This window comes from Triturus cristatus, chromosome 2_2, assembly GCF_964204655.1.
Source record: "Triturus cristatus chromosome 2_2, aTriCri1.1, whole genome shotgun sequence".
Classification (NCBI taxonomy): domain Eukaryota; kingdom Metazoa; phylum Chordata; class Amphibia; order Caudata; family Salamandridae; genus Triturus; species Triturus cristatus.
Window position 1 is genome coordinate 476,960,670 of NC_140582.1, and position 14,640 is coordinate 476,975,309.

The 14,640-nt window shown below is 44.7% G+C and overlaps 1 protein-coding gene across 2 annotated transcripts in view; it reads left to right on the forward strand.

The window, feature by feature from the left end:
• The window catches only part of PRDM5 (PR/SET domain 5), a 687,250-nt gene that overhangs the window by 557,746 nt on the left and 114,864 nt on the right, over positions 1-14,640 (forward strand). The gene's annotated exons all lie outside the window — the stretch shown is intronic.

Consider the following 14,640-nt stretch of genomic DNA (forward strand, 5'->3'; position numbering starts at 1 on the left):
CGAAGGAGGAGATTGTTGCGAGTGGTGTGGATCGTCTCCGTGCCTCCAGCTGCCCCTGAGCTTGTGGAGGGAGTCAGAAAGAAATACAGGGAAGAGAACGAGAGAGAGAAAGAGAGAGAGGAGGCAAAGGTAAAAGACTTTGAGGTTAAATAAGGGTAAAAAATGAAAGGAAGAAGACACTACAGCGAGAAGGGTGAGAGATCAAGAGACAAAGACAGGAGGATGTCTGTTTGAGAGAGATAAGGAGGAATAAAAGAGACACCAATAATACTTTGACATAGACAGGTGAGAAAGGACAGATAAGGAAGTAGGAGAGACGGGGAAAAGATGAAATAGAGTGGAAAAAGAGAGAGAAGAGTTGAGAAAGTTAGGTGAGAGAGGGACAACGTGTATTATAAGGAGATAAGTGAGAAGTACACAGTTAAGATAAACAGGGGGTGAACAAGAGTCAGCAACAGGTGAGAAAGACATGTGACAGTATAGAAATTAGACATCACAAACAGCTGAGGGGAAAATGACAGCCTGTCAAAAGTCATATGACCACTTCCTGTGATGTCATTGGGGTCAAAACATATGATGTCACTTCCACTACCCCTGATATTCTGGTAAATTGATGCCCATGAGGGAGGGAAGTACATAATACAGTTGAGAGAGATAAGAGCATGTTTAAGATAAGTTTGTGTGAGAGAGAACAACGTGGAGCTGGGGGGTAGAAGCACACTAGAGAAAAAGCAATGGATATAAAAACCACCAGTTGCATATAGTATTCTAGATCCTTTCTCGTTACATGGAACCTTGTGTTAAATTCATCAAATGACTAATGCACCAAAATGTAAATTATTTTGCAACGAGACAAATTCTAAAGCCACTTTACAACAATGGTAGTAGAGATGGATCACTATTAACAAGTAAAACCAGGCTCTACGAATACCATGTCTGCAAGGGTTCTTCAGATTCAGGTATCGGTTGGGATATAGCTGAAATCATTTGGACCCTTTCCCTCTTTGGCGTGGTGTTATACTGGTGATATTGTAGTGGGAAGGAAAGACTTTTCTTGATTATGATTTTTCAAATTTTCTTGAAAGCAACCAGATTCAGTCGCCACCTCATATCAGGTTGCATTCCATTCCAGAACTGTACTCCTAGCAGTCAAGTAGAATTGGCTCCATGTTATTTGCTCTTGAACCTGACGCGAGTGATGATGTTGGCATTTATAGAACTCAGAATACGCATTGGTGTATAATTCTGGAAAAGTGGCCCTAAGGATATAGGGCCATTTCCCTCCTGTCCTTTGAAAACAGTAATTCTCTGAGCCACCAGGAGAAACAAGCCGATGGAGTGCCGGGGAGCTGTGCTTCGAATTCTTATGCTTGATGCATAGTCTGTCTAGTTTTGTAGACTCTGAAGATTCATGATCTCTTTCGTTCCTTGGGCTTCCTCCAAAAAATACTATCAAATCCAGTCTCGACATCACCTGGACCCTGGTAGCCTTCGTGTAATAACACAAATGAAGCAGCAGGTGTGTGTCTTTCTCATTAGCCGAGGTAAGGAATGGTATTTTTACAACAGCAGATATTTCATGGTGAAAGGATAGATTTTTGTGGTACTCCAAGATGTGTACAGCTTGTGATGGGCTGAGGATAGCTCTTAATTTCTGTGGTCAGTTCAAACGTGGGCTGATATTTGAGCTTTCTGCTTATGTATAAAAATAATATCAATTATGAAGGCAAGATCCTGTTCCTGAGTCAATGAATCTCGAATGGTGGGATTTTGCCCTTGTGAATGTATTTACGCCCATGCAGTATGGTGGAATTATATGCGCAAGTAAATATGCTCACAGGGCAGGTTGCAGGCAATATGGTGTGAGGACTACTGCAAAAAGTGGTCATAAAAAGGCATGTGAGTATTCGCAAACCTTTTGCATCTTGTATTCTAATCTGAAAACATGACTTTCCATCAGTTCCTCCTTCGGTTACGTTCCTGTTTGCATAATTAGCACAAAAAAACGAGAGTCTACCTTGGCAGCACCTTCAATTGAAAAATTCAAATCAGCACAGGTGAAAAATAAGCTCTTCTTCCTTCTCATGAAACATGTTGTGAACCCTTCCGTAAATTGGCCCCACCGACCTGTGCCTCAAATTTGAACTCCTCAAATGCATTGAATGTTGGCGTGCGCCAGCAGCTACTAAAGCATCTGCAAGTGTTACAGACTGCCCAAAAGTCATTTCTGTGCAGGCCAGTGAAACTACTCTAGCAGTCTGTAAAGTAAACAAGCATTTGCAATGCAATAGGTCTCGCAGTTGTGAGATTTTTGTAAATGGCAATGCCTTTTATTTACATGCTGGTTTTTAAAACATAAATAAAAGGCATTGTCATTTACAATGTCAATAGCTTAAACTCTCGTAAATGCGAGAACTATTGCATTGCAACACTGCTCACCACACATGCCAACACTCAATACTGAGATTTGCGCTTTTTGGATATTAATCTTGATGTTTTCAGTTCTCTGAAATATGAAATAAATAACGTTTTATAAAACCATTAAAAAGGGAAGATATCTTTCGCCCTCCTGTTTGAACCAGGAGCTTTCAAAAGATATTAAAACAAAACAGAGTGTTTTGTTTAAATCCCCTATCCCTGCTTCTTTGGAAATACTTGGAACATCAAAACAAGTCGACTCTGATGTACCAGTCTCGTCCGGCCAGCAGCAGAACTCCGATGACTTTCGCCCGAAGATGGGGTTAGGGAGCGTGAGAACTCTCTTTCGCCTCATCAGTTGAAATGTTGTGATGGATAACCATGTCGAGTTTTGGACAACTGAAAGAACGAATTTGATGAATTACTTACTGCTGTCATTTGGGCCTTTCTGCCCAGCTGTGCGCAAAATGTTTAATATTTTTCATGTGACGTATGCAAGTACGAGTCTAATCGCTTTTCGCTGTTGTCATTTTTGTCTCCGCGGACACCACGTTATAGGCAGGGTCCACTTCCACATTTCTAAAATCCACCAGGTCTCCTCAGGATCGGCCCTCAGAGTTGGAAGCGCGCCGAAAAGCAACTGATACCGCCACTTACATAGCTTCCCAGCAAAGTTGCACATTAACTTAAAAATACTCGGAGATCAACCATTAAAATGTTTTCGTTTCGGTTGCACGACTAACACAAGCAGAATGAGCGGTGCGCTCGCGCCACATCGAGCGATCTATTTTCAATTATAGTGCCCTTGTCTGGGCACGATAATTGAAAACAGATGTCGACGTGCGGGTAACAGACACCAATAGGCCATGGGCGCAGCAACGTGACCGCCTTTGGCCTATTGCGTGCTGTCTTTCTGAAAAAGACGACCGCAAACGCCAATACCGTGGACCAAAAGGAATCGCACACGCACGAGCGTCTGCGATTCCAGGGTCCGTTTCGGAATCCCTTACAATAGGACTCTCGCCTGCGTGAGCAGTGCTGCGCACTGCATCGCTAGGCGTGAGACCTAAAAACTCAAGTCCATAGTTTCCTCTGCACATTCAACTGCCTCTCATATCGCCCCCACAAATCACTGTAGCAACATGGTGTGGTGTGGTGAGAGTCTGTACATAGTGCTTACTACACTTGACGAGGAGCTGAAGCACTTTGCAGATGCCTGTTCCTCCCTCGGAGCAGTGTTGGTGATTTAGTCATGTATAAGGGTTGCCCTTTGTCATTCAGTATGCATCTGAATCAGATTTATTGTGCAATTCCTTATGCACACAAGAAAACGACGCGTGCTTTGACATTTATTGGATGCTTCGTACCACTAGAAAATGTGACAATGCATTGTATTGTAATGCATTGGCTCATGAATCGCACTCTTTCCCTGGTGAGGGGTTTCTGTGTGGGGCATATTAGTTTGAACCCCTCACGGGGCCACACAGGGCCACACTCTTCACCAGACACTTCTAAAAAAAGTGCCATCGTGGAAGTATGCGAGCATTGATAGAAACTTTACACATGAAGCACATACATTTTGGTATGATCATCAAACCTATATGAAATATTTACTCACCCACTTTTTCGATAGTATTGCAAAATCGCAAATGAGCTCAGCAAACTAACCCTTTGCACTGGCAGTGTTGACCCAGCCCTTCACCACCCCGCCGGTAAGAAATCAAATATTACTAATTTCGTGATTTTAATTTCTGTAATTCATTGACCATACAATTGTGGCTGGTGGCACTAAATAATATAAGGCATTATTTCTATTCAATTGGCAGCTGTTCATTCATGGCCCTGTGCACGCATGACCAAAATAGCTTCACTGAACTCTACGTAATTCAGTTCACAATATATGTGTTACAAATACCAAATATTACACAAAACATCAGAGGAGTTGAGACTTTTGAACGATAGTTATTCTAACTGCTTGTCGTGGGATTGGTAACCATTGTCCAAATAGGTGAAATTGAATTAATGCATTATAAGTCAACGGCTAAAAAAGATGATATAAAGTGTATTTTAAATTATGAAATCATAGTGAAAGCCTTGTCTTCTTCCTACTAACAAGATGCTCGCATATCCGCACGTGTGGGTGGCATGCGGTCTCAAGCAGATTGTACCTGCAGCAAAGTTGTGCTCTCCTTGGCATTAGATAGACCGCATAAGCTGCAAAGACAGTGCTGTACATTCTCCACGTGTTTAGCTACAGCTGTTTGTTGTTCATGCTGTCCGTGCAGAGAGAAGTTGGGCTCCTTTGCTGTTACCAAGTTTTATTTCCTCTGGGTGGTTTATTTTCTCAACTCATCCCTCTGAGGTGGATCCTGCTGTACACAATATATGACAGCCGTGTTTAGGGTCTTCCCTGTCCTCTCCTCTGGGCCAAATTCCTGCCACAGCCGCTGTAAGGGCCAACAATATGAAACAGTGTGAGTAGAATAGTGTCAGCAGCAGGCGGAGTAACGGAGTAGCCGAGCTGCGGGAGCCGCAGGAGCAGCGAGCCGCGGGGAACAGGACTGAAACGCCAAAAACACTGGATTAAACGCCAAAAACACTGGATTATAGACGAGAGGTGAGGGGGTTGTTGTGCGGCGCCCCGCTGCCTGGGAGAGTGATTGCGGAGAAAACCTACGGAGCAGTTATAGCAAACGCTAACCACCCCTCCCTTCACATACCAGCCTCTGCTCAAACTTGCTCTGCTTATCCCCCGCTCAGATCAACCCCCTGCCACCCCCTGCCACACACTACTATTCTCACTTGATGACTCTTGGAGAGGAAAAGAGAGGAAAAAAGTAGGAAAGCTGACTGTTTCACCTGGAGTCAGTCCAGCTGAGAGCACTGAGAGAGAGCGGGAGCAGCAGCGGCGGTGCTTGACCCAAGGTGGGTTTGAACCCGTGCTGCTGCGCTGTCGCTAAGCCTCGTTGCTGTGGGAGACCTCGGAGGCTGCAGGTTTGGAGCTTCAGCCAAGAAGGCTGGATACTGCTGCAGCTGGGAGCCGCTGGAGAACAGAAAGAAGGAAGCCAGAGAGCCGTAGGCTGCGAGCCGGTTGCCCCTTAACCTCCTCCCCTCCCCGGGCCTTTCCTCACCTGAACTGGGCTCTGAGAGGGAGGCGGTGCACGATGCTGCCTGCTGTGATGCCTATTGGCGAGGGGGCCTGTGGAGCACGGTGGGAGCCGCGGATCGCTTTCTGCAGGTAGTTCTGCCGGTACTGCTGCCTCTTGGCCCAGAAGGACTTTGCTGCCGTTGTGCTGCCAGTTGCCTGTTGTCCGGCGGGAGGAAGAAGGGCAGCCACACGCCGCCACTGTCGCTTGCTGCCTGCCTTCTACTGCTTCTTCTCCTGGAGTGGACTCTGGAGCGGAGGTGAGAGCTGCGGGGGTGCGGTTGGGTCGTGGTGTCGCTGTAAACCACGGTGAACTGCGGGGCAGCTATGTCTTTTGGAGGATCGCCACTGCGGGGATTGCTGGTGGTCTTCTGCATGGTCCAGGTTTTTTTGAGTGGTTTCCCTTTTGGGGCACCAACCAGGACCCGCATTTTCACCCCAGTGACCCTTGCAAGCAGCTGCAGACTGAGCCGGTGGAGCCAGGGGTTGCGTTGAGCCTGGCTGCCTGCATTCCAGCTCCCAGGCAACTCATCGGCGGGGAATCGGCATGCTGCTAGTCGTTGAGACTCTCCCTGGTCGTGCGACTCATCGCCGAAGGTAGCGAAGTGCCTCGCTGGGCCCTGTGTGCAGCAGAGACTCAGGGAGGCTGCAGGAAGGTACGCCCGAGGCAAGGAGGGGTGACTTCCTTTGGCTCCCTGGGTGTGAGGTGACCTGCTGATTTCCTGAAGCCTGGCAGCTGAACCTCAACTACAGGATACCTAAAAGAAAAATAGCTTCTCAACGCCAAAGAAATATCCTTGTAAAATCAAACCCCTCGACTCAAGTCTCACCCAGATACTTAAGGAGCTCACGGAACAAAGTCCCTGATCCGAAGTCATTTCTAAAGTCACCTGAAGTAGGCCTTATTACTTAATTTTTTTCATAAACACCATTTTAATGACAGGACTCCCCTCTTCCTGATCGATCTACCAGTAAGGTCTAAATCCAGCAATGTCACGAACCCCCTCTTGGAGAGATCTCATAACATTCAACCCTATCCAATATCAGGCCAGAGCACTCAAACTGGGAGACGCCGGTGCAAATCCTGTACTTGGCCAGGAAATGAGTACAAACAAGCAACTGATCTATCCGATTAACCTGGGACCTCTTCTGCTCAAATTCTTGGAAAACATGAGCAGGCTGTCCCAGTTCAAATACACTGTCACCAACAAGCAATCCTGCAGTCCCCCATTCTGATGTCCTCTCTAGAGCCATTAGGACTTGGCTCAACTAAGACTGAAACGCCAGTACAACAAGGAAACTGTGGGTTCCTATCACCTATATTTTTACAGAATCTGGAAACAAAGATACAAAGAACTTTGGAGCTTCCCCCAAAACTCCTCAGGACGCCCAACGATACTCGGCTCTCTTCTTCACCAACCCAGAGCTTTCAAAGCCAAAGTCCACATAGTAGCAGCTTCATAAAAGACCCTGATCCTACCTCAACTAGTGAAACGAACCAATCAACGGCAAGGACACTACTATGGCAGTCCAATAAAATGGAGCTGCAAATTGATTTGCTATTTACAATTGCACAGTGTTTGGTATAGCTAAACAACAAGGTGAACTTTACAGAAAAAAAGCTTAGTGACACACAGGACAACCTACACTGTATTGCACGTGTGCTGAACTCATCAATAAATGGGCAAGCCTCCCAAAAATTCTAACAGCTTTGGTAGCCTCATTGAAGGAACAAAAAGAAGGAATTACTTGCCAATCAAATAACAGTGGCACAGCATTTACAACAAACAGTGAAGAGCTTCAAGCCAATCTGGTTACAACTTCCGCAAGTAATCCCTTAATAAAGTCCGACAATCAAGTTTTACCCACATCCACCAAAGTTCACATCAGCTCACTAGGTTTCAATTCCAGCCCTGGCTCCATACACCAAGCCAAAGAACTTGAGAGCAAGGCTCTCATCCAGGGAAGAACGGACGCACCTCTCTCAAGGAGGGCCAAAAAAAAACCTAAGGAAATTAGAGAAAAAAACAAAGGCTATTAAAAAAGTTGCCTGCTCCGTGTCAACCTGTAAACAAATATCACAAGCCGACAACGGGAAAACCCAGAATGTTCAAATTTTCACTATAAAACACGCTCTGAGTGAGGAATAACCTACAGTATCAATTCCATCAGAAGCAAAGCAAGTGACTGAAAGATCTTCACAGTCAACTCCCAGAAAGGGGGATTCGCATAGTTTACTAGGTCCGGCAATAAATACTCAACTAGTTCCCTCACCAAACATCGACATCAAGAAGTCGGAGCACAATGATCAACTAAGTCCGTCCTACGAACAAGGATCTGATCTTGGGATCTGCGCCCCCAGGGCCCTCTCCCACTGGCTTCTCTGAGGACCAGTCTGCCAACACAAAATCCTAGGATCAGCTCAGAGACCACTCAAAGTGATATAGGCTTAAGTGCCAACCAAAGTACTTTATATACTGGTCTAAACACCAACCATAACGCAGAGCAAGTTAGTAATCCAAGAAAAGTCTGCAAAAAAACTCATGAGGTAATCCTCATGCCTAGATACCTCATCAAAGGCCAACATGACATCTTAAACAGGGGCAATATACTTTGTCTATTCAAACACATTCCGACGCTGTCAGGAACACACTCTGATGAATTAGTCTGGGTTAAGTTCCTTCGTCTTACTAGTGACACCCATGGGGAATCAACCTCGATAGGGCTGAGTCGTCACACCAGTGTGGGGTTAACTCCAGAAGAAATATCGCAAATGGCAGAATGGGGGCATTGATATTGCTTATCCCGTCAAGGAGAAATATCCGCATGTTTTAGCGGCACCATCACCTACTAAGGGAGTCTACTCAGTCCTAAGGGGGACAGAGTGCAACCCACAAGCAAAATAATTACCCACAGAGTCAATTCCGTACCATACATTAAGGATTACAAGTACCTCTGAACATAGGACAGTGCACGCAAGTAGGTCAAACCATTCCCCTGGATGGGTATTAGGTCTCGTCCAGCAGAGCAACAACTACGATGGCACCTCTAACATCAAAAACCCTGCACGCCATCCGTATAGCACCAGAACTCCGAGAAATAACACTCAGCTGTCCATGACCTCCTGGAATGTAGCTGACTTAAAAAGACTTCTTGAGCACAGCTTAGTGAGTAATTACTTCCGTGGAAATGACATCTTGTGTCTACAAGAGACCTGGTCCACCGAACCATTAATTCTTCACGGCTTCTATGAATTACACACCACAGCTATAAAACATAACATCTTCGGGAGAGCCTCTGGAGGGCTGTCAATTTACATAAACCAAGCACGCAGACTTGAGACAACTTTTATTGTAACCAACGTCCCAGACATGCAAGCGGTCCTAGTAAGCGGACTGAAAATTAATAATAACCCAATTTGTCTCTCGGTAATCAACTGCCATGTAAACCCTGCCTCCCAGCAAAAGAAAATGTCCTAAAAACACTGGCAACAAAATGGACCAGCTTATAAACAAATATGCTTCACACCTCCCCGTTATTGCTGGTGATCTGAACACTCGGGAGTTAGGGAAGTCGAAAGTGCACGTTCTACCGCACATTGATGGTGCCTTACTGCATCAGCTTTTTCTAAATCACAGTCTGGTATCTGTTCACACCATCCAAACAGCCGTGGATCCTCTCTGGCTCCCACTTCCCACCTTTAGGGATAAGTCTACAATAGACTACATCTTTATCTCGGATCATCTAGTACCATACTTTAACAACTTTGAAGTGGACAACAGGGATGAGAGTGATCACAGGCCACTGAGGATAACCATCCAGCTAAATGGGGAATCTGCAACACAACTGGAAACACTGGGGGTTTCAACCGGCGAAGAACGTTACGAAGTCCTGAGGAGAATAAAATGGACCACTAACCTTAGCCCCAAACTCCTGGAGTGGATAACTTACAAATAATTAAATTTCATAGACATGAGTCTAGTCTCTCCCCTGGTGCACTGGGAAGCACTCCTAGTAGAATTAAAATCAGCCCTAGGGGTAAGGACTGGAGGCACCCAAGTGCAGGATACCCACTCTCTGGGACCCCCTCAATGAATAAAATCAAGGGATCTAATTCACACAAAACGTAGCCTTTCAAGGGCCCTGAAGGCAAGAAGGAAAGGCATAAAAAATCCTCAAACTCAGGAAATAACAGCTCTCCGTGCAGCGCACAGGAAGAAAGCCTGGGAAATACACTCCAAGAAAATCGAGACAGAATGGCTGAAAATATTTACCTTTCTCAAAGAAAAGGGGCACATCCAACTCTGGAGATATATTAAGCAACTCACTTACAACGGTCAGATAAAAGAAAACTGAGTGGCAGCCTTGGAGTGGGTTAAACATGCAACTCAGCTGTTCCCTACCCAACAGGATATCATTCAAATCTACTCCCATCAACAATCTCCAATAAAAGATAAAGTCATCAACACTACTAACATCTCTGTGGCCGAGGTAACTACCCTTATCAAAAATATGAGGTGCTCCAGGACCCAAAGTAGTTCCCGCATCTGTGTTTAAAGCTTCGCAGCGATACTGGGCAGAGCAGTTAACAACACTTTTTAAGCATACTTTTGCTACTTCTAATGTTCCATCATCATGGAAAGGCTCAATACTTTCCCCAATTTATAAAAAAGTGGACAGCACAAAACCCGAAAATTAACGGCTTATTGTCTTACTAGATGTTGAAGTGAAGGCAGATGCCAGAATACTTTTGAAAGAACTGGAAGCCTGGGCAACAAATAACAACATTCTTCCCCTTTTTCAAACAGGATTCAGGGCCCAGAGCTCTACTATAGATAACATCTTATTACTGGACCACCTGACTAACCGTGCTACCCAGACATCTAAGTTACCACGTTTTTGCTGCTTTGTGGACTATAGTGCAGCTTTTGATTGGGTCGATCGTGGGAAACTGGGGAAGAAATTGCATTCCTGGGGAATTCCCCAACAGCAGTTAAAGGCCATAATCTCTTTATATCAGGGGACCTGGGTCCGTATCAAAATCAGTCAAACATTAGTCACCGCCAAGGTACCAACTGAAAATGGTCTAAAACAAGGGTGCGTACTTGCCCCAATACTTTTTAATCTATACACAGCTGACCCGGGGAAAGCTCTGGAGGGGGCAAGTCTTCTGTTTCTAAACTGGGGAACACGCGGCTTCAAATACTCCAGTATGTGGACGATATCGTAATAATGGACCACACGAGAATTGGCTTACAGAAGGCTCTAAAAGCTTTACACGGATATAACCAACAGAATAAACTCCTGGTGAACCAGGAGAAAGCTAGGATACTTATATTCGGGAAGTACCCACGTAAGAAGACCACACATTGGCAACTTGGGGCCCTGCAAATCAAAACAAGTATGAGCTACAACTATCTGGGCTTCTGGCTATCGGAAGGGGCAAAACCCTTAGCCCACCTGAAACATTTGAGAAGGAAAGCGGCAGGTATCATTTTTTCTTAATAAAGCCTTAACCTGCGGCTTCATAGTCCAACTGCTGAACCCATTTTGAAAGTTCTTAAGGCAAAATTAGTGCCCTCTCTTAATTATGGTCACTTAGTTTTTCCCGGTGCCTTCAACAAATTCCTTGCAAACTATCAAATGATGGCTTACAAAAAGGTCCTAGCTCTCCCCAGACAGGCAAGGAGAGCAAGAGTAAGGCTGGAGTTGGGTCTCACCAGTCCGGATATTACTTGCTTTGGTGATTTAATAAAATACTATATCAGGACTACGCGAGCACCAGAACTGTCACTAAAAAGACAAATTAAAATGCTTTTTGAAGAGGAGGGCTCCCCATGGCAGGTGTACTTGGCAGCAGGCACTAGATTATTGGACATTAATGTCCAAAATCTGCACAACTCTGACATTCCACTAATAGCCTGGAGGAAAACAGTGAATACTCAGGCCATTAGAATATCTGTTGAAAAGGACCTGGAAAGCCTGCATCACCAATTCAATCTTTCCTCACTGGACTCCTCATATATCATGAGAAAACCACAGCCCTACCTTGAGCAAGCCCTGACAGTCCTGGCTCGGGGTAGAATCACCTACATGAGACTTCTTGCTCTGCCTATCACGGATTTTAACTCAACTTGGGCCCGGCAGGACAATTCAGAGGCTTGCCGACTCTGCAGCTACCATCGTGAATCCTGGCTCCATCCGTTGTGCTGTTGCCCAAAGTTAGTCAGTGAGCGGCAGCGCTTGGTTTTCCCCATCTGTAGGTTGCATGGCCTACAAAGTTGCAGGGAAGTTTCCAACCTGTGCTACTCCGCTAAAACACCTCAAATTGCGGCCCGACTAGGAAAATTCACAGATGCAATCCGAGCCACACTGAAACTGAAAACGGAGTCATAACAGCATTCAGCCGGCCATCAAGCAATGAGAGTCTACGATAAAACTTTTTATCAAATCCAATATTCAACACCTCACTGCTAGATAGGACAATATTTTCAGCAATGGTTCTTTCTACTATTTTGATCTCTTTTAAATGTCTTTTTTATTCTTAACTAACTGTGTGAGATTTTAAACAAGTTTTGTTTTATTGATGGAATATTGTAACAATTTTAGTTAATTGAACAATAAAGATTCATTCATAGTGTCAATAGTGGCAATGGCCTGGGGATACAGAACAAGGCCTCCGTTCTGGATGGAGCTGAGGCTCAGAGTGAAGACTTCCGGGGCCCAACCCAAAATACAATGAGGAGTGAAAGTACTATTGAGGCAAGTTCTTTCTCCTGATCAAGAATGTGGTGGTGGCCAGCATGGGAGGAATGCTGACATACGTTATGTACTTTGGTCTTCTTCAGATGCACCTGATCCTGCAATATGACAAGACATATCAAGAGGTAACGTACAGGAGCGTTGACCTCCAGGACATTGATGGCAAGATGTTGATGGGATACATTTTACCCACATTGTAGCTCTGCTCTTCAAATCTGTCCCCATCAGATGATCTCGCTGTACATCACCTCCACCTCGCTCCAAACCTTGCAAGGTCAGCCATATTAGTGAAGGAAGATGCCTTCACCGTCTAGACTTTGATTGATCTATTTGCTCAATTCTACTGTAAGCTTAATCTTAAAACGTTGGTATGTAAACTGTTTTTTCCAGGACGTAACTGTTCTTATGTAACTTGATCAGATATCCATTGGTCTTGTTTGTGCTATTTAAAGCTGCAAATAAATAAATTCCATTTGGAGTGGGGGGCGATGTTGAACCGTCTAAAGGAGGAAGAAGTTTAAGAGATCTGCAAGGTGAATATAACTCCCCTTCCATACTAGGGAATTGAAGGCCCTAACTGAAAACTCTGAGTAATAGTGGATCTAGAAAATAGTGAAGGAACCTGCACATTTGTACTAGCTTGTAACTCATCAGTGGATACACAGCTGTCTCTGCCACTGAGGCCAACAGCGTGTGGTGGCAGTTCAGCTGCACCATATACAGTAGTAGACCTGCTACCCTGTTGATAGAGTTAGCACCTTCAAAGACTGTGGGGGAAAATGTGACAGACTTTCTGGCAAAACATTCTTGTGTCCACAATATGCTGGGAATCAGTCCCTTCCTCGTCTCCCACCACCCTCATATATTAGAGAGACAAGATAGATGGAGAGTGACAAAGTAATTCCACTTTGGGTAGAATCATTTTTCACTGTCCACAATAGGTGGTGAAAAATCCATAACCAACATGATTATTGGTGGAATTTCCACTGCACCCCCTTCCCCCAAGTGGCTTGTCTCAATTCAGAGAAGCTAGATTGGTGAAGAATCCTCCACCAACTTGGCACTGCCAATTTGTTGTAGGACCTTGATCTGCCAAACTGTGGAAAAGTAATTTTAACAATTAACACTACTGAGAGAGAGTGCATTGTTTAAGTCCGGTGCACAGTTGCAACCAATGTTCCTACACCCTTGGTACATAGAGAGTGACAGTAGTGAGTTTTAGCTGCTTTTTCAAAGCATGATTGGGGTCCTAGTGGAACAGGACCGCAATTTGTGTTTGTTTTTCATGTATTAACACCTGGTAACCTGGTTTAAACAAAAACGCTCACATCCTAAAAACCGGACATGGATGCACACGGCACTACTGTTCCATCTCAGACGGTACTATTACCTCAGCTTGACCACATAGTTTGTATATTTCTTTCTTTTTGGTCTGTAAAGTATTCTTGAGCAAGGAAACTGAAGGCAATGGTAAGTTTCCACAAAATGCTTTGCATGTCTAAAAATTGGCCATCTCTGAATTAATGCCAGAACGCATTTGTTGTTGTGTCATTTAAGTAATGACATCACCAATTAGCTACTTGGCTGAAGCTGGGAGACCTTTTCATGAATGGAGTGATTGTAATGCACCCCTGAACTTTTGACAGAGCTGCCCGCCTCCAGCATGGCGTGCCCTGTGCCTGTGCCCGCAAGCACACCGAGTGTGCTGTCATAGGAGTCCTTTGTTGTGTACTGCATGTATTTTTCCAGAACATAGCTGGGCAGGCCCTTCAAAAATACCACAAGTCATTGCTGACACTGACTTCCCACATGTCTTTCCATATTGCCACTGTGAAGTGGAAGCAAAACACCATTAACACCTATGAGACCTGCCAGCCGGCTTTGAAGCTCTTGTATAAACTAGAGCCGAATGAAAGAGAGGCTAAGAGCTCAGATTAATAGGAGTCTGGGTGAAAACTGAGAGCATGGAAGATCTGCTCTGACAGAATCACATCTCCGAAAACTGCATCTCATTTATTCGCTGTGCCAGCTGGGAGGAAAACGCACAGGTTTCACAGACTGTCAGCTGACTCTAACTGTGCTTTACAGCCTTATTATATAAATGCTGGTTGTTTGATGTGTTTTAACTAGTTGGCTGTTGTAGGGTTTTGTATGAACAGGTGTACTTTGTGAAGTGCACATGGATTTTTATTGCATGTATGTAGAAATTATCCCATAGTTGTACATGCGCAGTTAAGCACATCTGCATTTGTAAATGTAGCAGGGCAGCAGAAATACATTTCATAAATGAATAATTGCTAACAGAGTAAAATAAA